Source organism: Vombatus ursinus, unplaced genomic scaffold (assembly GCF_900497805.2).
Source record: "Vombatus ursinus unplaced genomic scaffold, bare-nosed wombat genome assembly UNPS02014816.1, whole genome shotgun sequence".
NCBI lineage: Eukaryota > Metazoa > Chordata > Mammalia > Diprotodontia > Vombatidae > Vombatus > Vombatus ursinus.
Window position 1 is genome coordinate 13998337 of NW_020954594.1, and position 25129 is coordinate 14023465.

Here is a 25129-nt window from a genome sequence, read left to right on the forward strand (position 1 = left end):
GCCTAACATTTTGCCTTTTTGTCCAGACCTAATATTTATATCCTCACTGGCACAAAACTTCACTTACGAGCAGGATTTCAGTGATACTCCCACCAAGTAATACATCCTTGCACGGGCTACTTTGTGCCTATTTTCAGGAGCCAGAAATCAGGATTTATGATTTGTCAAAAGACTGTTATGAAGACTTATTAAAAGTATATTTTATCTTTTTTACTCTCTCTCAATATATATGAAACAGATTGCTATATAGTTTATGAAAAATGAGCATGTGGCTAGTTTATTTTGACTATCCACTTCCTGGTCAGAGATTCAGCAGAACTCACTGTGGCCTTGCTCATCCCTCATATCTAAGACCCAGAGCCTTTCTGTAACCTTGCAACATTTACATTTTGTAGCCAAAATACAATATAGATCTTGGATATACAATTCATTCTTAATAGTCTTTGCTTGTCTTCCTTGAAAAAGTCATACCCATCAATGCCAGTCATGAGTTATCACACTAAGAGTTTGTAATGCTAATTAACTCAAAATTTGCATCATGTCTGAAGATTTATACTTACTCTAGTTACATATGTCTTAGCTTTCTAAAAGGCAAAGACTAAGATTGCTGACACAAGGTGTGTCTTCAGTGAGAATAAAAGAGTCACTTCAGGAAAATGACATTAACTCATCCTCTCCTGTGCCAATTATTACATTGGAAGAAGAGTCCTTCCTTTAACTGATATTCACTTCTTGTTTTTATTCTCTTTATACAGATGAGTAATTTATACAATCCATTTAATTTTCACACTCCTTTGATACTTAAAAACAGATGTGAAGGATGAGTCTGACACAGGCCTTTGAACTGTTACCTTTATATCAGTCCTCATATGGGTGAGTGAAGAATGCTAACTAATATAGCTTAAGTTACATAACTAATCCTATTTTATAACCTTTTCCAGGCAAGCAGGAAAAGGTAAATTATATTTATACACAATGTAATACAATTACTGTAATTATAATAATGCTTAGAAAATAATTTCTAAAAGGAAAGAATATAGATTTCCAGACCTTTTAAGTAAATGGTAAGTACAATAGCAGATCAATTAATCCTGATTATGTTTTTAGAGCTATGTGACCTTTAATTAGTTACTTATCTTTTTTCCCCCAGCATTCTAACCTCTGTTAATTAATTCTACCTACTTAATGCCAGTGTTAGAGAACTGCTATCTCTCTCCGGTGTTATTCCTTGAGAGTGGATGGAGACAGGAGGCACACTGTCAGACATCAGACAGCTGGCAAAAGTCTGGGCCCTAGCTTCATTACTAACTGCCTCCTTTTGTGATCTGACCAGGTGAGGTCATTTTGCCTGCTTCAGTCCCTCTACCCATAGACAAAATGAGACCAGCAGGAGTTTTCACTCTCTTCAAAAGACACAGGACAAGCCTACTTGAGGCCAAACCCAGTGATACAGAACATCAAGGAGGTAAGCAAACTGAGATGGATAAGAAGGAACAGAATCCTGAGTTCACTCTGAATGGTGGAAATCCCCTAGCCTCTGTGGAGCCTGTAAGAACTTACCTTGAGATCACCAATATCAGAGCTGTTTTTACCACTGGCTTTAATATCCTACTTTTTACTGTTTTCAAGGGAGGGAATGGTGAATGAGAATAACCCTGGCCATGCTGCCTGAGCGGTTACTACCTTTGAGCTCTATGGCAGAAAGTAATGAAATCATGCTTATTTGGTCTGTTGCAAATTAAACTCTCTGACCTCTGTTGGGCCCTTGATGTTGAATGCAATCCTTTTACTCATCCTTTTATTGATATTCTACCACATCCTACGCAATGCTCTTCTAGACCTTTTGCACTCTCCATCCATGCTCCTGTCACTGTCAACAGATGACTTTGCTTCTTTCTTTATGGAAAAGATTGAGGCCATTTGACATTATCTCTTTCCATTCTCCCTACCCTCCCCCACTGCTGTTCAACTAAAAAAATTATCAGGGTCTTCCTTGATTCTCTCCTTCTATCCTGTCTCAGAGGATAAGATGACCCTCAACAGGATAAGATGACCCTCCTCATTGCCAAGCCTAATCCTCCCACAGAAGCCCTTCATTTCCCTTCCTTTCTCCTTGACTCCATCCCTCTCTGTCTCTTAATCACCATCCCTCCTTTGCTCTAACAATCCTCTCCTTTCTCTTCATTTTCAACCTATCCTTTCAGATTCCCCTTATTCAATAAGTGTCCCTCAGGATCCACTCACTGACTTTCACCCATAGGTTGGGTTCCACCAAAAGTGGCTACTACATCAAACTGAAGACAATCTGTGGGCTTACACCCCAAAAATATAGTTCACAAGCTGTACCAGTTCATTTACCATTAAGAGTCAGTCAGTCAGTTGACCCAGTTGGCTTAAAGCAAAGACTTTAACTCAAATAGTACTGGAAGGTAGAAATGACAGGACTTGACACCTGATTGCATATGGGGCAAGGTGAGAGAGTAACGACTTGACGATGACACTTTGGTTTCAAACCTGAATGATTGGGAGGGTGGTGGTGCCCTCAAAATAGGGCAATAGGGAAGTCAGAAAGAAAGGAGAATTTGAGGGAGGAAATGAGTTCAGTTTTGGATATGTTGAGTTTACGATGGCTCCTGAACATCCAGTTTGAGATGTCCAATGGACAATTGGAGAAGTGAAACTAGAGATCAGGAGAGAAGTTACAGCTGGAAAAGTAGATCTGAGAATCAATCAATAAATATTTATTAAGTGCCTAATATATGTCATGCATCTGTGCAGAGACAATAATTGAATTCATGAGAACTGATGAGATCACAAAGCAAAATAGTATAGAGGAAGAAAAGAAAAGGTCCCCAGACAGAGACTTGGGTTAGCAAGTGAGACCTGGATGAAGACCTAACAGAGGAAACTGAGGAGTGTTCAGGAAGAAAACCAGGAAAGACTAGTGTCACAAAAACCTAATGAGAACAGAATATCAAGAAGAAGAAGGTAATTGACAGTGTCAAAGGATACAGAGATCAAGAAGTATGAAGATGGGAAAAGACCACTAGATTTGGGAATAAAGAGATCATTTGTAATTTTAAAGGGAGTAGTTTCAGTGAATGATGAGGTAGGAAGTCAGATTACAAAGAGTTTAAAAGAATCTTAAAGGAAAAGAAGTCAAGGTACACATTTATTTATACTTCCAAGGTTCATCAAAGTCAAGGTAAAAATGGACCACTACCAGTTTTATATTCTTTACAGTATGAGTATAGGTCACTCAAGTGGCAAGTTATTCACATTTCCATGTCTTTTTAAAGCTGTGAATGAAGCCCCTCAAAGTTTGAAAATGGCAAAACCTGAATATCTCATTGTCTCTGTTACCTAGAGGACTCAATTGATCAGAGATCTCTTGATCACTTAAAAAAAATTATTCCTCTGATTTTCTTATCCCCTTGAGTTTAGTCTGAATTTTCTCCTCCCCTTCATGATCAAACTTCTTGAAAGTGTAGCTGACATTTGCTGAATTTACAAGCTTCCCTCCTACCCCAAATGAAGGACTTCATACTCAGCTTTCTCTTTCCAATTCTTTCTTCCTTGACTATCTCATCTACTGCCCTTGAACACTTTCACCTAATCTTCTACAATCTGACTCCAAACTATCTTTTCAGCCTTCACATATGCTACCACCCTAACAGACTAGACTTTACCATTCCCTGATTTTATGCATGTGCTCACATAGTTCCCCATGTCAGAAATGCACTCTCTTCCTGTCCCCAATCATCTTCATCTGTCAAAATATTACTCATCCTTCAAAGCTCAACTCCAATGTGATTTCCTTTATGAAGTTATCATTGATTCCCCAAGATAAAAGTGATTTCTCTTTATTTTCATTTTTTGCTCCTTTTCTGTTTACTTCTTGTGTTATATTTTGTATTAAACTTATGTGTATACATATACAAATGTATATGATAAATATCCTGATAAATTTAAGATTCTATACATGTATGTGTTGTTTATTCTAATAGAATATCAATTCTTTGAGGACAAGCCTTTTTCATTTTGTTTTTGAATCTCACCTGCTCACACAATCCTCAGCACATAGTACAGTAAACACTTGGCAAGAGAGAGGCAGAGTGGTATGTTTGAAGAAGTTCTGGCATCAGAGGACCTGTTCAAATCCTACATCTGACACTACTTGTTGATCTTGGGAAACTCACTTTCAATTCTAAATCACTGATTCTGTGCTCTACAATTGATTAATGCTCATCACGTGATCCTAGATTCAGAGCTTGAATGGACTTTAAATGCCATCTAGTCTAACTCCCTCATTTTTCACGTGGAAACTGAAGTTTAAGGAAATTAAGTGACTTGTCCAAGGTTACACAGGCAGTAAATGACAGAAGCAAAATCTGAACCCAAATCTTTGTAATTCCTACCACTTAATATTGTGTCTTGCCCAAAGCAAATTTGTGAAAATATCTGTTATATTGAATTATTGCTTGGTCTTCTCATTGAATAATATAGAAAATAATATTATTCTATCTCGCAGAGATACCTTGTGACTTTTCTACCCTGCATAAATTCTCTAGAGGATTAATCAATTCCCTGAACAACTAAACACTTATCTGGAGAATCCATTTACCCAATTATATAATTCAAAGAAGAGTAAAGAAGACTTGCTCACATGTAATGATTTTGCTCTGGTGGTTTATCCCCACCATCCAATCAAAATTAGGTAATTATGGATTTCCTGTAAATGCTTAATTTCTTGATTTTCCCCTTCTTTACCCTCATCTAAATTACAGTAGAGAGGTCAAGACAAAAAAAAAAGATTAAAATCCTCTCTTGGAAGCTAGATCACAACAGTCTCAGTGACAACCCCATCCTATCCCCATCAACTACAAAACTTTGGGCTCTAATGGCATACAGTTGACATTGGAATAGGCCCAATTTGTATTTGTAGTATTGTGACTAAAACCTAATATCACTAAAGAATTCAAATGTTGAAATGCCCTGTGTTGGTAGTGTGCCAACTGTATATCTAGTGAGTTGATGATTGAACTAATTGATACCTGGTTGCATGCCAGCTGATTAATGAGGTTCTGAGGGGAGAGAATAAGTTCCTTTAGTGTAGAGCTTGGAGGGAAGGATTCTTCAAGCCCTATTGATTGAACTGAAGAAATAGCTTTCCCTGAAAACAAGGGACAAGCTCTCTCAGATTCCTCTTAGTCACATGCAGTATACCCCCAAAAGAGGAATGATAATGCATAATAAGATAACAGATAAAATGTTACATTAATGTAAGCAATTGTTGTTATTGTTATTGTAGCTTGGCATGGCATTAACATTATTATCTGCACCTCAAGGAGGAAATTGCAAATGACTATCTCTCACCTAGTAGGGGACTAGAAATGCTGAGTCAGAGGCTGCCAGTGGGGAATGTGACCTTTGATGTAGAATGTGACCTTTGATGTAGAATGTGACTTTTGATGTAGAATGTGACCTTTGATGCCTATATACTTTCGGTCAAGGAAATAGTTAGTGGGAAGAATGGGGGTGTCCTGCATTATATTTTTCCCTCCCTCATTTCTGGGGCAGAAGCCTGAAGAGCATCAGTTCTATAAATTGGCAGCATACAGGTCCTAGCATGGTCCTTGACCTTTTAAGTACAGTTTCTGGGCTTGGCATTCATTCATTTAGGACTTGTGTCCATCTTCTCTATATGCATAGCTATAAGAAGAGATTTTTGCTTTAAGAGGTAAATTCCCCATCCAAACAAATTATTTTGGCAGATTGGCATATTCATTTTAAGATCAAGTAGTGAAAATGTATTTTAGTCAACTGTTCAATAAACTGTTGTGGTTTTTTTTTTTTAAATCTGCCTATGATTTATCAGGACACAGTGTCAATGATGATGATTACAGCATTTAAAAGATTACAACAGTTCTCGACAACAATTGAGTCATTTTGAATAGTGATTTAAGATCACCTCTCCTTATGTCCACTTTTGAGGTCCTACAACTACTTCCTATGAATTGTAGATAAATGTTAGTTTAATTTACAATTTAAATTACAACTATTAATTACAACTGTTCAACAGTTCAACAAGTGTTCAATTACAACAGAGTAACTGTTCAGTTACTCTACTGGCCACTTTATATTTTTTAATTTTTTTTTCTTTTTGGTGAGGTCATCGGGGTTAAGTGACTTGCCCAGTAAGTGTCAAGTGTCTGAGGCTGGATTTGAATTCAGGTCCTCCTGTCTCCAAGGCCAGAGCTCTATTCACTGTGCCACCTAGCTGCCCCTTGCTGGTTACTTTAAACGAACAACCTGGACTGCTGGCCAAAGGACAGTTCCATCCAGTTCCCCTCCCCTAGCCCCAGCTGGACTGTGCATTTAGGTGGCTTTTATCTGGGGATTTCCCCTTCAAAGTACCTCTACAATAGTGGAAATATACAAACCCATTTTAGCACTGTACAATCATATAGAATATTAGCATGAAGGAACACAAAATAATTATATTTGGGAGTTGAATTTCCCTGTTTTTCTTTATTTCCCTTCCTCATTTCTGCAAGTAGATGACATTTTAAGAAGTCCATACTTACTTGTTACAGTCCCTATAGATTGAATTTTCTAGTCTTTTTCCAAGAGGCTGTCATTGTTCTAGCAGCAATGTTTCCTTTTCCTGCCTTATACCGTTCCCCTCCTGCACAGCCCTTTTTCTCTAACTCCTCATATCTGGACTCCTGGAACTTTCCAGACTAGACACTTCGAGCTGACACTTCCTTGCCTGTGAGGTCAAAGCTAGAAACCAACCAGACACACCTGGACTTTGCCATTCTTCAGTTTACCTGAGCTAATCCCTCACCTGAACCAAGACAGAGAGTGATAACCCAGGAGTCCCATCTGTCAAACTTGCAAGAGCTTAGTGTAATGATGTGCCAAGTCCTAGGAGCCCCCTCTCACAAGACAATCATTGATTGTCTCCTGCCTTTGCTCTGATTGTGTTTTTTTTTTCCATAAGTAGGTCTAATTAAAAAAGTTCCTAATTGCCTCCTGACAGGCATTTCTGTATTTACAGAATAATAGCCAAGTTGAAACCTAAGTGTTTTGTCAAACACAGTGATACCATTCTTGTTTCCAGCAAGTTGTTTCTTTGTTAAAAAGCTGGCTGAAGGGAAAAAGCAATTAGAGAGGAACTGGATCAGAATTTAAATACCATTCAATATACCTGAGTTTTTGGTGGGAGCATTTGATTACTCCTTTTGGATTTTGTCTCAGACCCAATATATTACACTTCCAGGCTTATTTGGAAATAGTTTTTCCTGGAATGATGGAAAGACCATTGTGGAGACAGAAACAAAACAAACTAAAAACAGGAAAACAAAATAAACAAGAAAAAGCCCCAAAAACCCTGTTGGAGGTGAATCAACTCTATCTAAAATATTCAAATTGGATGAGTTTTCCAAATGTGTCCACCCACCTTGATTAGTAAAAGAAGACTAAAACTATACATAGAATCTGCAAATTAAAAACAATCATTGACCCAGATCCTCTTTTTATTTGCATGAGATGTTTCCACAGTACTCTGGGGAAGCCCACGGTTTCAAAGTAGGCTCTTTATCCTCAGTCTGCTTCTGCTGAGCCCTGGAACCTTACTTCATTTCCTGCATGTTACATTGCTTAAGGACTAAGTAAGCCATGACCTCTGTACATGGAGTCAATGCAGTAAAATGATGCTCAGGTATATAAGTATCATTTGCCTCCATTAAAATACACATAAATATAACACAAGTAAGAACTTGGGACTTATCATATCCAAATAAAGTACAGTATTTAGCGACTGAGGTTTGAGGAGTTTCCAAAATTGGCAAAACAATATAGGTAGATGCTATTACTATCCTCATCTGTAAGATGAGGAAGAAGGCTCATAGAGATTAAATGACTTGTCCAGGGTCACACAGCTTCTATGTATCTGAGGCAGAATTTGAACTCAGGTCTTCCTAATTATAAATTCAACAATCTATCTACTGTACTACCTAGCTGTATCAGGAAAATTAAGTTTTGTCCCTTAAATTGGGCCAGAGAACCTAGACTCTAGAGTATAGATTAGTGATAAGGTGAAATGAGGTGGGTGGATCTCATATTTGCATTTCTAGTTTCATGTCTAACAAATAGGAAGTTTGCCTTACAAGTTAGCCACAACAGTTAGGCAAGAAAGCATGCAAAAAGAAGACTTGGAACTTGTTTTAAGCAGATACGGAGGACCAGGGAAATTAAGTTGTTGTCTGTGTAGAGTACTAAGTTAGTATTTCTGTCCATAATACATAATAGTATATTGAGGTACAAAGGTACAAAGCAAAAGGTGGGTTTTATCTTGGTAAAGAAAGTGAAAGCACTGGCAGAACAGGTTATAGGGAAAAATAAATGCTCCTTTAAGCATTTAGCAAAGCAACAAATGGGAGAAGTGCTTCAAAGAGAAAATAAAGAAGAAAAAACTGTAAATGGGCAGAGAAGAATTCTCAATTATGTCAGGAGGGTTTGGGTGGCAGAACATGATGTGGAGAAAGAAGGGAAGAAGACCACAGACTATGTGGAGGTATATGCTGGGGCTAAGGTGCCAGATTCGAAAGGGGAAGCTGGATGATGTCTGGAGGGTATAGTCTCTTGTGCTCCAAGGAATTATTATGTAGACCCACATTATATGGGAGGTCATCCAAGATTGGTCAGAGGAAGAAATAAGAGTAGCAATGGTTGGTGACTCCCATGTGAATACAACAAGGCAGTTATTTGTCAACCTGAAGCAAACAACAGAGAGGTTAGTTATATTCCCAGGGGATGCATCTGGCTAGAGAGAGACACCTGGGAATTGCCAAACATGATGAGTACTACCCATATCTGATGATTGATATGGTGATGAATGATGCCAACTAGAAAGAACCTAGAAAGCATTTCTAACGAAATCTAAAGCCCTTATCAAAAAAACCCAAAAAACAAAAACAAAACAAAAAACTCTGAAGAATTTGGAGGCATCAGTGGTATTTTCATCATTAATGCTTATAGGAGGGGGTGGGTTCTGAAGAAAAAGGCAGATTTGAGTTTTTAGCTGCTGGCTTAGTCAACAAGCATTTACATTAGGCACTTACGATGTGATAAGTGCTGGGAACACAACAAAAATAAGAAGAAAAAAAAAAGACAATTTCTCTCTCCAAGGAGCTTACATTCTAATAAAAAAGGACCAGTTTTAAAAAATGAGAATCATGGGATCATGGCAAAGGATGGAGAGGACCTAATAAGGACTGGTATATACATATACATATACATATACATATACATATACATAGATACATACACATACACATAGACACATATATGTATGTATACACACATGGATATCTATGCATATATACATCTATACACATCTATACATATACACACATCTGTACACATATACATATATACGTATATGGCAAGGACTTACTGTATATGTACATGTTTACATATACATGTATATAGGTGTATATATATATGCATATATATGTCACATATGTATGTATATACATATATATTTGCCTGAAATCTTGTGAATTTAACCAAGAGATTTTTAAACTGAAAATGGAAAGGAGGAAGGAAGAAAAAGCTCACATAACTCCCAGCCTGGTTCTCTAGAGAGTAACAGATACAATGTAAGTAGAAAAGCAGTAGAGGGGGACCACTAAGTCACAAGTGACAATGGCCAAAAACTAACACTAAAACTTTTGTTTTGATATGACTTCAGAGGTCTATACAAATGCACAAAATATGAACAATAAGCCATTCAATAGAGATCCTAGCACAAAGAGGAAGAATTGGCCTCATAGGTGACACCAGGACAACGAGAGGGCACAGTGAATAGAGTGCTGGGCCTGAAGTCAGAAAGACTCATTTGAATTAAAATCTGGCCTCAGACACTTACTAGCTGAGTGACCCTGGGCAAGTCACTTCACCCTGTTTGCTTCAGTTTCCTATTCTGTAAAATGAGCTGGAGAAGGAAATGGCAAATCACTCCAGTATCTTTGCCAAGAAAATCCTAAATGGGGCCACAGAGTCAGACACAACTGAAAACAACTGGAATAACAACAATATACAACAACAGAACTGTTCTATGATTATAGAACAAATTTACCTGATTATAGACAGAAGATAATTTAGTTACTGGCCATAGGATACAATGAAGTTGTTAGCAAAGAAGATCCAGAAGACTAAAAGATAAGAAAGGACAGATTTCAGAACTGTGTTAAAGCAAGACAGTAACTCTATGTACGTGTTACATTGTTATCTGTTGAGGCCAAGAGATGGAGAAAGAGAAGAATCATGAAAAGGAACAGAGTAGGAAGAGCTTTTTGCCACTGCCTCTGGGAAAGTAAGCCTGAATTAAGTAAGCTTAGATTAAACCTGAAGCAGGAAGGTGATGAATACTACAGCCAATGATAAGAAGAAAGCTGAGCAGAGAAACTGCTTGGAAGCTAAGAATCAGAGAAGTCACCCAGTGGGTTGACAACTTTGGCTGAAATGTCATGACCAGTGAGATGTTAGTCAAGCATCATATAGTTCAAATCAGCCTAGTAGTGGAAGCATCTGTTCTATGCAGAAGCTATGTTCCTAAGAGAGAAAATGGATACCAAAGTTTACAATTTCAGAATTGTAAGTTACTCTGAGCATATGTGTTTACCCCACTTGTGTGTCTTCTTGCTAGCTTTCTATGTGTGCCCACCCTTCCCCATAGACACTGAATTCTTTTATGGAAGATTGTGATCCAGGTGTACATAAAGACTGTGGTATATTTAGTGTTCCTGCATTTGCCTTAAAGGTATACCTGTGGTGTTATTCTTAAGTAAGTGGTGATGTTGAAGATCATAAATAGGAATCACACCAATGAAGACTCAAGAGGCCTAGGAGTAAATAGGGGGAATATACTTCCCCACAATCATGTCACCAATAGGACTCTAAGAAAATTTGAGTGTAGTTGTGTGGTGATTTTCCTCTAGTACCCTAGAAGTGTCAGTGTTAGGGAAAACTGGAGTGATAAATCAAGTGAGTATAGGGGTCCATGATAAAGGCATACCACATATGTATTACAGTAGCATAAGCCTTCAAAATGCAGAAAGAATGACTAGGGGAATTGCTATTCTGGACCTGATTCTGATCAGGAATCAAAGAAGAAATGGTTGTTGAAATAAAAACAACAGGAATCCGGGGAACAAGTGACCACTCCATCAGAGAAAGGCATAATCTAACATGCACTATTGATTTGGGGAGAGTTGATATCAAAGGGTTCAGAGAAATGTTAAGTGGAATCCAATGGCCTAAAGTTTTGAAGGAAACTGAGGCAAACAGGATTAAGTGACTTGGCTAAGGTGATACAATTAGCAGAGTGGGAATTCTAATGAAGAACTATTGTTGCCAATTCAGGCTGGAAAGGGATGGGCAACTCTGAAGAATAAAACTGACATGAACAGAAATGATTCTGAGAAGAAGAAAAAGAAGAGTTGTATAAAAAGATCAATGTGGATGCACAAGAATCTCATCAACGTTATAGATTTTTAAGATATTTCTAGAAATAGAAGCAAAGGCAAGTAACTGATGAAGAATAAAATAAGTATCATCATCTTGTAAGAATTTTCAAGAACGCTAAATGTCTGAGATATTCATATACTGTTGGTGGAGCTGTGAACTGATCCAACCATTCTGGAGAGCAGAACTATGGAACTATGGTCAAAAGGTTATAAAACTTTGTATACCCTTTGACCCAGTAATAGCACTACTAGGTCTGTATTCCAAAGAGATCCAAAAAGGGGTGGGGGGAGGACCTATCTGTACAAAAATATTTATAGCAGCTCTTTTTGTAGTAGCAAAGAGCTAGAAATTGAGGCAATGTCCATCAAATGGGAAATGGCTAAACAAGTTGTAGCATATGATTGTAATGGAATATGACTGCACTGTAAGAAATGATGAGCAGGCTGATTTCAGAAAACCCTGGAAAGACTTATATGAACTGATGGAAAGTGAACTGAGAAGAACCAGAAGAACATTGTACACAGTAACAGCGATACAGTATGATGATCAACTGTAAACGATTTAGCTCTTTTCAGCAACACAATGATCCAAGATAATTCCAAAGCAGTCATGATGAAAAATGCTATCCACCTCCAAAGAAAGAATGGATGGAGTCTGAATACAGATTGAAGCATACTATCTTTCACTTTCTGTATTTTTTTCTTTTTTTTCTTTTGGGTCTGTGTCTTCTTTCATAGCATCACTAGTATGATAATATGTTTTGCATGCTTAAACATGTATAACCTATATCAAATTGCTTACTGTCTCAGGGAGAGAGGAGGTAAGGATGGGAGAGAGAAAATTTGGAACTGAAAAAAAATTTTAAATGAATATTAAAAATTGTCTTTACAAACTGATGCTGAGTGAAGTGAGCAGAACCAGGAGAACATTATACATAGTAACAGCAACATTGTTCAATGACCAATTTTGATAGACTTAACTGTTCTCAGCAATACAAGGATCTAAGACAATTCCAAAAGACTCATGATGGAAAATACTATCCACATCCAGAGAAAGAACTATGGAGTCTAAATGCAAATCAAAGCATACTATTTTCTCTCTCTCTCTCTTTTGTTTCTTCTTTCTTGTGGTTTTCCCTTTGGTTCTAATTATTCTTTACAACATGACTAATGTGGAAATATGTTTAATATGATTGTACATGTATAACCTATATCAGATTGCATGCTGTTTAGGGAAGGGGGAACAGAGGGTAGGGGAGAAAATTTAGAACTCAAAATCTTATAGAAGTGAATGTTGAAAACTAAAAACAAATAAATAAATAAAATTATAAATGTTTAAAAAATTGTCTTTGCATGTAATTGGTGGAAAATAAAATATTATTTTTAAAAATGAATGCTAAATTTGCCAATCAATAATAAAATCAACAACAAAAAGATCTGTTTAGCAATTTCATGAACAAGATGAAGTATAGAAGAAGGAAAAATCCTTTTTTTACTTTTCTAAGGAAAATGATTTTTGGACTGGCATGGATATGAAGAAGCATGATGGATTATTATGAGTAGTACTATTTCATAAAGTAGAGAGAAGCATTTGAGGGAAAAACTGACTTTTTTAAAAGCTTGGCAAGATATCCAAGCAAGCAAAGTCATTCAAAGGGCATTCAAGGATGAAAATGGAAGAATTGTAAACAGAATAAAAATTGAAAAGATTTGTTAAAAAACATTTAAATAAATTGTTTTCACCATCAAGGATAACAGAGCCACCACACTTGGTCCCTAACATTAAAATCCTCAAGGTGCTTGTAGGCAAAGTAGAAATATCACTCAAGAGAACAGAGAGGGGAAATGCAGCTGGGTTAGATAAAATACATATACAGGAGACCTATAATGGAGGTGATATAATTTGTAGAAGATTGAGAAATCAATACACTAGATATATGAAAGAAAGATACTAAAAGCATAGAGGGGGAAAAAAAGCTCAGATCATATTAATACTGAAAAAAAAAAGAGCGAGAGACTCAGAAAATATTGATAACTATCAAACTATATGCCTAACTCTCCCATTTATACAAAGTTTTTAAGAGAGTTATCTAGACATAAACCATGGACATCTTCAAGAAGGACATTAACATGTAGGCTTTTCACAAGCAATATTCAAATGGACTGCATCTTTGCCATTTCAAAATTAACTGAAAGATGTAAAGAATACAAAGATTCCATCTGACTTATTGTTTCCTGATTATGAAAAAAAAACAAACTGAAAGAGTAGAGCAAACCTTACAGATGCTCTTATAGCAAGGTGTCTCCCATACATATGTAATGGGGCTCTGAAGCTCAAACAGAGATTTTGGGATATTGTCTCTCCATATAGAGATGATGGGAGCCTGCATGTAAGTGAAGTGCCTTAAAAAGACCCTGGCGTATGTTTTCTATTTTGTTTGGCCAACCACATGTTGAAGGGAAGACTGGCTGCAGAAACATTCCAAAAGGCCTATCAGCTTCAGCCTCTTCCTCTTTGGCTTCATTTGGGAACTCCTTAGTTCATGGAATCCAGTGAGAGATCATTCTGTAAGAGGAGAAGCTTTAGGGCCGCTCCTCCTCTGAGACCCTGTGGCTCCCCCACCCCCCATCCCCACCCCCAAAAGGCTTAGGTCCTTGATCTTTTCACTTTTGTCCTTCTAAATCCAACTCAATGAGGGCTGAGATGAGGATTCATCTGGGAATTAAACTGGTTTAAACCTACTTTCCCTGACTCTACCCTAGACTGAGGTGGTATAGGGGAGAATATGCCCCTTAGGTACTGGAGAAAATATATGTTCTTGCTATATCTTTGAGTTCAATGGTCCCCTTGTAAGAGCTATCCAATGTTAAGCCATTAAATGAAGCTGGGGTACCAGGGACTGGAACCTAATGAGGCGGAGAGGGACAGACAGATTGTGTGTAGGGGAAGGAGCTTGAGTGGATAGGAGTAGGGAAGAAAGAAGCCCTCTTTAGAGTGCCAAAGGTGCAGATGAAGCCCAGATTTCAGCAGGGAGGACTAGGCAACACTCTTTATACATAAATATTATCATTCAGTATTCCTTGGAAGATATAACAACAGAAATAGCCATATTAAGGACCACCTATCCACACAGGAAAGCCTGCATAGGAAAGCAGAGGAAGAATGTCTAATGCTCAGATTTCAATATACATTCAGATGAACATCCTATTGAGTTTGTCCAATATTATGAATATTTGGTAAAGATGGACTGCTTTGGGGAAATGACAAAGTTCTTTCCCAACCCACAACCTTCCATGAAATCAAAGATCCATCTTTTTAGTACTAACATTTTAATAATAACAGCTAGCACTTATACAGTGCTTTAAGGTTTGCAAAGTGCTTTATCTTATTTGATCCTCATAAAAACCTTTGAAGTTGGTGCTATTACTATCCCCATTTTACAGATGAGGAAGCTGAGGCAAGTTAAGTGACTTATCCAAAGTCACATAGTGTCTGAGGAAAAACTTGAACTCAGGACTTCCTGACTCTAAGTCCCCCACTCAACCCACTATATGACCAAATTGCCTGTATTGCTATATAGAAGGCAGGAAGTGAATTGATAAGCATTGATTAGGTGCCTCTTACATGTCAGGTACTGTGCTAAGCCCTGGAGAGACAAAGAAAGACAAAAGATAGTACTGGCTCTCAAGAAGCTCACAGTCTTTCAAACTGGGCTCAGATACTTGACACTTACTAGCTGTGTGACCCTGATTGCCTCACCAAAAAGCAAAAAAAAAAAAAAAAAAAAGCTCACAGTCTAATGGAGGAAAGAACATGCAAATAGCTGTAGACAAACATGACATATACAGGATTATCAACAGAGGGAAGGAACTAGCATAAAGGAGGAATCAGGAAAAGTTTCTTACAGAAAGTGGGATTTCAGCTGGGGCTTGAAGTAAATCAGAAAGCAGAGATGAGGAGGGAGAGTAGTCCAAGCATAGGGAACAGCAAATAAAAATACTCAGTTTGGAGTTTGGATGATGGATGAAGTCTTTCGTTCCAGGAAGGGCAGAAGCCAGTGTCACTGGATTTTAGAGTACGTTAAGGGTAGAGAAAAGTAAGAAGTAAGAGACCTGGAAAGATAGAAGGGGCTAGGCTGTGAAGGGTCTGGAATACCAGAGGATTTTATATTTGATCCCGAAGTTGTTAGGGAGTCACTGGAGTATATTCAATGAATTATGGGTGTGGGAGGTGAATGATATGGTTTGATCTGCACTTTAGAAAGATTAATTTGACATTTGAGTGAGGTGGACTGGGGTGAGAAAAGACATGAGGCACGGAGACTAAGTAGGCTACTACAGTAGCCCAGGTATGAAGTGATGAGGGCTTATAGTAGGGTAGTAGCAGTGTCAGAGGACAGACGGGGGGCATATCAGAAAGAGGCATTACAAAAGTAAACCCAACAGGACTTAGCAACAATGTGAGCTGAGAGAGACCACGAAATTGAGGATGACTCCTAGTTTTCAAGCCTGGATGACTGGGAGGATGATCGTACTCTTGATAGTAATAAAGATATTAGGAAGAGGTGAGGATTTAGGGAGAAGTATAACAAGTTCCTGTCTGGACATGTGAGTTTTAGAGGTCTATGGGATAGCCAGTTCAAGGTATCCAATAGCTGGATGTTGTAGAGATGTGAACTGGGAGGTTAGGCCAGGTTAAGTAGATCTGAGAACCATTAGCACAGAGACAATAATTGAACCCATAAGAGCTGATGAGATTACCATGTCAAGCTCTGTCCTGAGCTTTCTTTTCTTTTCTCTCTAGACCAAGGGTGGGGAGCCTGTGGCCTTCCAGGTCCTTGGGTGCGTCCTTTTGACCAGTCCAAATTTTTTACAGAACAAATCGTCTTATTAAGGGGATTTGTTCTGTGAAGTTAGGATTCAGTCAAAAGGCAGCACCTAAAGACCTAGAGGGCCACATGTGGCCTCAAGGCTGCAGGTTCCCCACCCCTAATGTAGAGAGAGAAGAGAAGAAAGCTCAGGACAGAGTGCTGGGGGACATCCATCTTTTGTGGGTATGATGTGGATGAAGACCTAGCAAAGACACTGAGAATGAGTAATCAGGTAGGAAACCTTAGAGAGAAGAAGGCATCAAGAAGAAGAGCATTATTGCCAGTGTCAAAATGTTTAGAAAGGTCAAGAAGGATGAGGACTTTTAAAAGGACATTAAATTTGGGAATTAAGAAATTATTGGGTAACTGGAGAGAGCAGTTTGTATAGAATGATGCAGTCAAAAGCCAGACTGTAGACAGTTAAGAGAGTAAGAGATAAGGAAGTGGAGGCATCAATTATAACCAATATAAGGGAGCAGAGAGGTTGAAATAAAATATCCCAAAAGGCAAAGAATATAGAAGTAGAACATCATTGTCTCTGGAAAAAAACTAAAGATAAGTTACAGGGCAATGGAGAGATGCACTTGAGTTTGTGTAGTCTGTAACATATAACCAATAAGGACCTCCAAAGAAAAATAGGAGTAAAGGGTGTCATCAAGGAAATGAATGATTGGAAGAGAAGGTGGGCAAGATCATGAATGACAGATGGCAACAAGAGTGCTCCGCTAGTACCCTCTGAATGTCCAGAGAAAGGTCTCTAGCACGTTGAGTGGACCCTCCATGTCAACATTTTTGGGAGAACATGGATAAGAATCACACAGGATTCAAATTCAATAAACATTTATTAAGTGCCTACTAGGTGCCAGGCACTATACTAAGTGCTGGGGGTACAGATAAGAAAAAGACAGTCCCTGCCCTCAAGAAGCTTATAATCTCATAGGGGAAAATAACACACATAAGAAGATTAAAAGCGGGGGGGGGGGGGGGAAGCAGCACCAGGGGATACCAGGCACATTTAATGGAGTGGGAAGCCAAGCATATTTGCTGATGGAGAATAGAGTCACCAGGAAAGTTGTGAGCCCTTTATAAAGGAAGGCATTGGGAGGAACTTAGTGCTCCACCCTCAAACCCTTCAATCAGAAGGGACAGACAACCAAGGGTGAATTGAGAAGGTACACACTATTCCACTTTGAGTCATTCTTCTTAGTTATGGGATTTCAAGTGATCAGGTTATCCTTAGAGAGGTATGGGGGATGAGAAGGCACTTTCTGTAGAGCACAAAGCCAAGCTGAGCAAAGGATGAAAAATGGAGTTACCAGGAAGGTTATGACTTACCAGGAGAGATGGTTAGGCAAGGATGTATCGTGATCTTCATTGTTGAAAAAGCCATCTAGGAGCTTATAGTGTAGGAAAAGTAAATTGATGTATTTCCCCTGACCCCTTTCTTTTCTGTAATTTCCTCAGTGAGCAGCCAAAAGTACCAGTAATTTTTCTCATCCTATTATTGACAACTAAACATTTACAGTTTTTAAATTATTTATTATTTTATCTTAGAATCACAGAATCTTAAGAGCTAGAAGGGATTTAAGATGTCATCTAGTCCAGCCCATACCTGACCAGGAATTCTCTCTCTAACATTGTAATGATAGATTACATTCCTATAATACTTTTAATCTTGACAAAGCTGTTAATATAACCCTGTGTGACGGGTAATACAAAGTTATCATCTTCATTCTGCAGCTGAGGAGATAGAAACTCAGAGAAGCAAATGACTTGATCAGGATCACTTCTACTTCACCACATCCCATTTGCAGTGTTCCCTTGACCAGCTCCATAATCTTTTTCCTCATTATGGTCAGGTAAGTAGGAGCAGTGAGGGGGAAGAAAAATAGGTTGATTGTGAACTATTTTCTGATAGAGAACTCATTTTATATTAAGGAAAAATACTCTTTGCAGAATTTGTGTGAATTTTGGATGAAGAAACAGTTATCTTTGAAATCCCCAAAGCTGAGTCGTATTATTCAGAAAATGGGCTTTTATTAGGGCAGTGGTTCTTAACCTGGGGTACATGGACCCCAAGATTAGTGTGGATAGATTTTAGGGATAGGGAAAAAATACATTTTTATTTTACTAACCTCTAACTGAAATTTGGAATTTTGTTCAATTATGAATTTATATATATATATATATATATATATATATATATATATATATATGTGTGTGTGTGTGTGTGTATGTGTGTATTGGTCTGAGAAGGGGCCATAGGCTACTTCAGCCTGCTAACGAGGTTCCATGACACAAAGTTAGGAACCCCTGAAATAGAGGATGATTGTGGATGTGAATGATAGCCACCAAACTTATGGCTTCAGGTTGTGTGTGTGTGAGAGTGTGTGTGTGTGTGTGTGTGTGTGTGTGTGTTCTTTTTCTCCCTTGAACTCCTTATCTCTCTAATCCCTTATCCTTAATGTTCTTGCTTTATCTTTCACTCTGCCATTTTCTTCCCTGTTTTCTAAGCCTATCTCCCTCCCCAAGCAAGACTTCCCAGGCTTCGCCTGCCCTCTGATGCTGCCTTCCCTTACCAGGACAGTTTTTTCCCCCATCTCTTTCATTTCCGTCACAGCTATCTGAGCAGAACAATACTGGAAGCCGGGCTGGCACACTGACAAAAAAAAGAGAAGAACAGTTGGAAAGAAAAGTTTGCTCATAAAGAAGGAGAGAAGCATCTTAAAAATATCTGTGGGAAGGTGTTTGCCAAATCATCTGCTTCTTCAGATGTGGAACTTACGACAATATGGTTTCAACTTCTGTGGAGGAGGGCTATGATGAAGCACCTTCAGGTTGTGAGATGACTGAGTGGAGATAGGTGGAATTCTTCTGTAGATTATAGACCCCAGCAACTCAGCTCCAAATAGAATACAATATTTCTTCTCTTCCCCCCTCCCCCCTCACCCCCCTACCCTCTATCCCACTCCACTTCTTTTCTGTTGCGGGAATTCAAAGAGCCAAATTCTGCCCTTAGATGTGAGTCATGACTCCCACTGAAGCCAAGGAGCTCATATGTATGTATTCAAAGGAAGTGTTGGACCATAGGGATCTGGGTTAAATAACAAAAGCCAAATCGATTGTTTATTTGCTCAAACCTTTATAAATTAGCTACAAGGAATGCTGCACCTGAGCACTTTATTATAATCATTAAAATATAAATACACAGTAGAATTTAACTTCCTAGAGTGGACATACAGAATAATAACACTGTATCTTAATCCTGTGCCCTTAGTTCACTAAACCAAAGCACCATGGGAATAGAAGCAATAATAAATTTCTGAGGGGCCAGGCCTGCAGGGAGAAAACTCTGCTATCCTCTCTAGAGAATTTAACAACAGGGACTGAAACACAAAAACAATTCAGTGGGTTTTAAACAATGTCCCCTGTAAATTTCATGAAATGTCTCCCACCTGGTTTTTATTTGTCTCTACATAGTTGAAGGTACAAGGTTTCCCTGTGGCCCGTGGTCAAAACTGTGAAGTAGCCACCAAAGGAAGGCTTTTCCTTTGAGCCCCAGACCTCGTGGTAGCCATTGTCCCCTCCTTTAGGCACTCTGGGTCCCTAGAGTTCCATTCTCCCCTTTTGATCAGCAGATCAAAGTCCAACTTGATATCATGCACACTTTAAAGAGAATTAAGTTTTAATCCTTGTTACCAATTAGCAGGGTATTTACATTTTAAGCCTTATTTGATAGCTAGCTCGGGCCTCATCATTCAAAAAACAATTTAACACACATTAAGGACTACTATGTGCAAAGCACTTCGCAGGCAATTGGGGATCCCAGCACCAGGGGAAAAATGTGAAGGCAGTTCTTGCCCTCAAGAAACTTACATTCTTTAGGAGGAAAGAGATTATTGACAATAAAACCAAAATAATAGAACATCACACAAATACCTTCAGGACTGACAACAGCAAGCGTCCAAAGTCTGATATATAATAATGTAAAGGACTGTGGTCATGGCTTGCCCTAGTCCTTTGAGACTGTGCTAATCATTTCCAAAGCCCCCTGGGCTAGCCATCCATAGTTTCAAGGTATGCTTCAAATGCTTTGATGCTTTCACTACCAAGGGCTGATTCTTCTGGGTTACAGACCAGGAACTGCAGCAAGATTATTTCTGGGAAACTGAGAAGAACATGGTGGAAGCATGGGGAGGAATAGAAGGTGCCTTAGCCCTAGACCATGAGCGGGAAGTGGGGGGACTAAAACATTCCGGCTGCTGGGGGCATCCTGGAAGGTGAATGTCAGGGTGCAAAGAAACAATACCATGGAAAATCCTTTACAGATGGTACAGAAAGAAGAAAGAAGAAAGAGAAAACCAACAACAAAAAAAGTATTTGCCTGTGTAAAAGCAATGCTAATTATGATCATTTATTCTTATTTATCAAGCAACAAAATAATTATTTAGATAATGATATGTGAGTTAGATTAACTTTGTTGTGAGTTTTGCTTGATTACAACACTAAACTCTTTACAATTCCTTGCCCATGTAGTACAATTGTCTGTTCATGCCTTGAAAATCTGAGAGGGAGCATTTTAATGTAGTAAGATGAGATGAGAGGCCATTCTACTTTTTAAGAGGGACTAAAACCATCTCACTATCTTCTGGTAGTTAGGATAAACCATCCTAGTCTCTAATTAAAATGATACATAAACCAGACCACTTCCTTTCTCTCTTTCTCTTAAGTACTGGTTGTAAAATTTGACCCTAAAGGAAAAAAAAAATCTCTTAGCGGCTTTCCAACCATTTTCATTGTTTGACATGCTTGTAAATTTCTAAATTTGCTAATATATGGTTAAATTCATACATTTATTGAGTGCCTGCTATATGCTTATCATGCTTTGGGAAGGGAATTAGCACATAACCACTGACAGAAAAAAAAAATGATGTAGGGCTCAGATGGGGAGGGGAGGGAATTATGTTGGTAAAGAAGGCAAGAACAGAGTAACAATCGTGTAGGAGAAAGAACCCTCAGCTAGGAGTTAGAGTAAAAAGACCCAGGTTCTAGGGCTGGCTCAGCCCTTAACTGTCTACGTAAATTTAGGCAAGTAAAAACTTTGTGTGGATGCCAGGCTGAGTTTATAGATGAAGACTTGCCAAGGAAAGACAATTTTGTTGATTGTCATGTGGCACATATGGGCTCTGGGTTCACTCTCTCAAATCCAGCTAGCAGGTTGGGTCCCTAGAGCAATGTTACTGCTTCCATGAGCATTCGAAGGATAGCCCTAGAGTGTTAAGAGAGTTTAAGAGGTTTTTCCCCCTAATTCTGTTGCTCATAAGGACCCATCTGGTATTCTCTACCCCTACCCCCATATCATTGTCAATTAATATTTCCCTAATATCATCTAACCAGTGGCTACTGCTTCAATACCATTTTGACCAGTTGATCTCTCTTCAATATAAATTAACCAATGAATATCAATTTGCTTTCACAAAGAATATTTACTGAGAAAATGTAGCAAGAACAAAATTAGAAAAACCCAAATCTGGTGCCCATTCTCCACTGCCACCTTGGTTCCTGGGAAGAGTGAGCTCAATCTTAAAATTTCGACTACCAAGTAAACTGGGTGTGGCATAACTGATGGTTGAATGACTTCCCTGTTTGCAAGACAAGGTTTCTAGGCTCCTGAGTTAATTCACTACTGGGCTAGATGAAACAGGTCATCTGGCTCCTCACTGAACTTGGTTGCTCTGACTACCAGCAGTCTCTGTTAAGGATTCCAGCTGCCATACCTCTGGTGGCTTTTTTAACCTTTAGAAGCTCACAAGGTTGCAATTACTTCCATTTCACCACCAACTTTCATTCATCTGAGATAGAAAAAAAATGTATACAACAAATACAGAAAGATATCAACATTATGCATTCAGGTCCATATGGTGACTGGATGAGGAGAGAAGGCAGCATTGATACTTCAGCTGCTGCTACCTCTGTCTCTCCACCTATAGACTTATGGCATCTATCTTTCCCCTAAAACCACCAGAGAAAGAGAGAGCTTTCTTCAGTTCAATCCTTTTGTATGCACACTGAATTCTGGCTCAGCAACCAATTCAAAGGTTTTGTTTTGTTTTTGTCATCACTAAATTAACTAAGAATAAATAGTGTATCATCATTTAGATCATAGGCCAAGTAGTTTTGTCATCAGACAAAGCTTAACTTCAAGGGGTTAATGAAAGTGGGTAAAGAAGTCTAGGAATTCGATTTAGGTAACTTTTTCAAGAAGCTTAGCAGTGAAGGGGAGAGAGATGGAACAGTCTCTGGATTGTAAAATGTTGCTGGTTGGAAGATGTTTACAAACATATCTTCAGGAGCCATTGGAAGGGAAGAGATTGAAGATACTCAAGAATGACAGGATGACTGCTTCAATAAAGTCTAGGGGAGAATGGGATCAAGGGTACAACCCCAAGTGAGTATTAAGGATCTTTCTTAAGATCTTAAGGAAGAAGGAAAGAAAGGATAATAATGGAGAAGATGGAGCTGAGGAAGTTCATGTTGGATGCCCTCAATGTTCTAAATTAAAATGTTGATGACATTTAATAAGTTTGTTTTGTAACATAGATACTAATCTATAAGTGTAGCATGTATAGCAAAATAGAGACCTGGTTTTGGAGTTGCGAAGACCTAAGTTTAAATTCCTTCCCTGACAAGGACTAGGCAAGTCACTTAAAATCTATTTGCCTGCGGCAGCTCTCTGATACTTAACTAAGCGGTAAATCAGTTGGAATCAGTAGGCAGAGAGAGCACTCTATAATGCAGAAGGCATAGATATTTTCTGTAGGTGCTAACCTATTTGTCTCTTTATTTTTCCATTTATTTTTCCAACAAAGTACAATGCAAATTCATGTACATGTAAACTACTACCATTTGGTAATACTACCAGATTGCTACCATTCAGCCTATTAAAACACTCAATAGTCTAGTAAATTGGAAGAGCTACTTAAAGTGAAATTCTGAGGCTGATGAGGCAGAACTAGTTATTTTTTTTAAGGGAAATTCATAACAGTAGCAAATACTGGAAGAGAAAGAAATAAATTTATACCAGCAAAGTAACCAAATTGTTCTGTATTGTAGTAAACCTTAAAAAAATAATGTTTATGGGTCATAGTAACTACATGCTGGCACACAGAAGAAAAATTATAGTCTAAATTTATATATAGTAATTGTTTATGTAAATGTTTATTGTAGTTTGGGTAGTGACTCATTTAAGTCTCTGAGACCTTTGATTGATGAGATGGGTTACTGCTTGAAAGTCAGAGATGCAATAAAAATAAAATGTTAGTTTGGGATTTTTTCAACTCCATCACAGATAGCAAAACCAAAGAGACTGTTGGTATTATTAAATTTTATTCTTTTATTTCTTTGTAGCAGGTTAATATACTTTATTCTCCTCAAAACACATTAAGCAAGGTAGTGACTTCATTCTTTTAATACATAAAAAAATGAATCATAGACTCTACACTGAAAGGAACTTTACAGGCCATCAAGTCCAACCCTCCCATTTTACAGATGAGGAAACTGAGTCATGGAGAATTTAAGTGACTTACCCAGGATTATACTGCTAGTAAGGATCTGAGGCAGGAATCAAACCCATTTTCCTGGGTATCAAGTCCTATGCCTCTGAAAGCTAAGCTAAAAAAAGAAATGCCATGGTAGGTAGGCATAGTCTTTTTCCCTAGAGTTTTTTTTCCCTTTGTGTATTTGTGTGTGTGTGTGTGTGTGTGTGTATAAATATAGTTGACTAAAGTCCTTTTCTGGCATCTCATTATAATGAATGTATCCCCAGTGCTTAGCACAGTGCCTGGCACATAGTAGGCACTTAATAAATGCTTATGGAATATAAGCCATTCCCCAATTGATGATTGGTCAAAGGATATGAACAGGCAGTTTTCAGAGGAAACAACTAAAGCTATCTATAGTCATACGAAAAAATGTTTGATTGAAAACTATTGATTAGAGAAATGCAAATCAAAACAACTCTGAGGTACCACATCACACCTATCAGATCGGCTAATATGACAGAAAAGGAAAACGACAAATGCTGGAGGGGATGTGGAAATATAGGAACACAAATGCATTGTTGGTAGAGTTGTGAACTTATCCAACCATTCTGGGGAGCAATTTGGAACTATGCCCAAGGGGCTATAAAATCATGCATACCCTTTGACCCAGCAATACCACATCTAGGTCTGTATCCCAAAGAGACCATAAAAATGTTAAAAGGACCCACATGTACAAAAATATTTATAGCACCTCTTTTTGTGGTGGCAAAGAATTGGAAATTGAGGGAATGCCTATTAATTGGGGATTGGCTGAACAAGTTGTGGCATATGAATGTAATAGAATACTATTGTGCTGTAAGAATGATGAGCAGGCAGACTTCAGAAAAACCTGGAAAGATTTATATGAACTGATGCTGAGTGAAATGAGCAGAACCAGGAGAACATTGTATACAGTAACAGCCACACTGTGCAATGATTGACTTTGATAGACATGACTCTTCTCAGCAATGCAAGGATCTAAGACAACTCCAAAAGACTCACGATGGAAAATGCTATCCACATTCAGAAAAAGAACTATAGAATCTGAATGCAGATGGAAGCATACTACTTGCTCTCCTTTTCCTTTGTTGTTTTGTTTTATTGCTTCATTCTCATGCCATTAGTTCTAATTGTTCTTTAC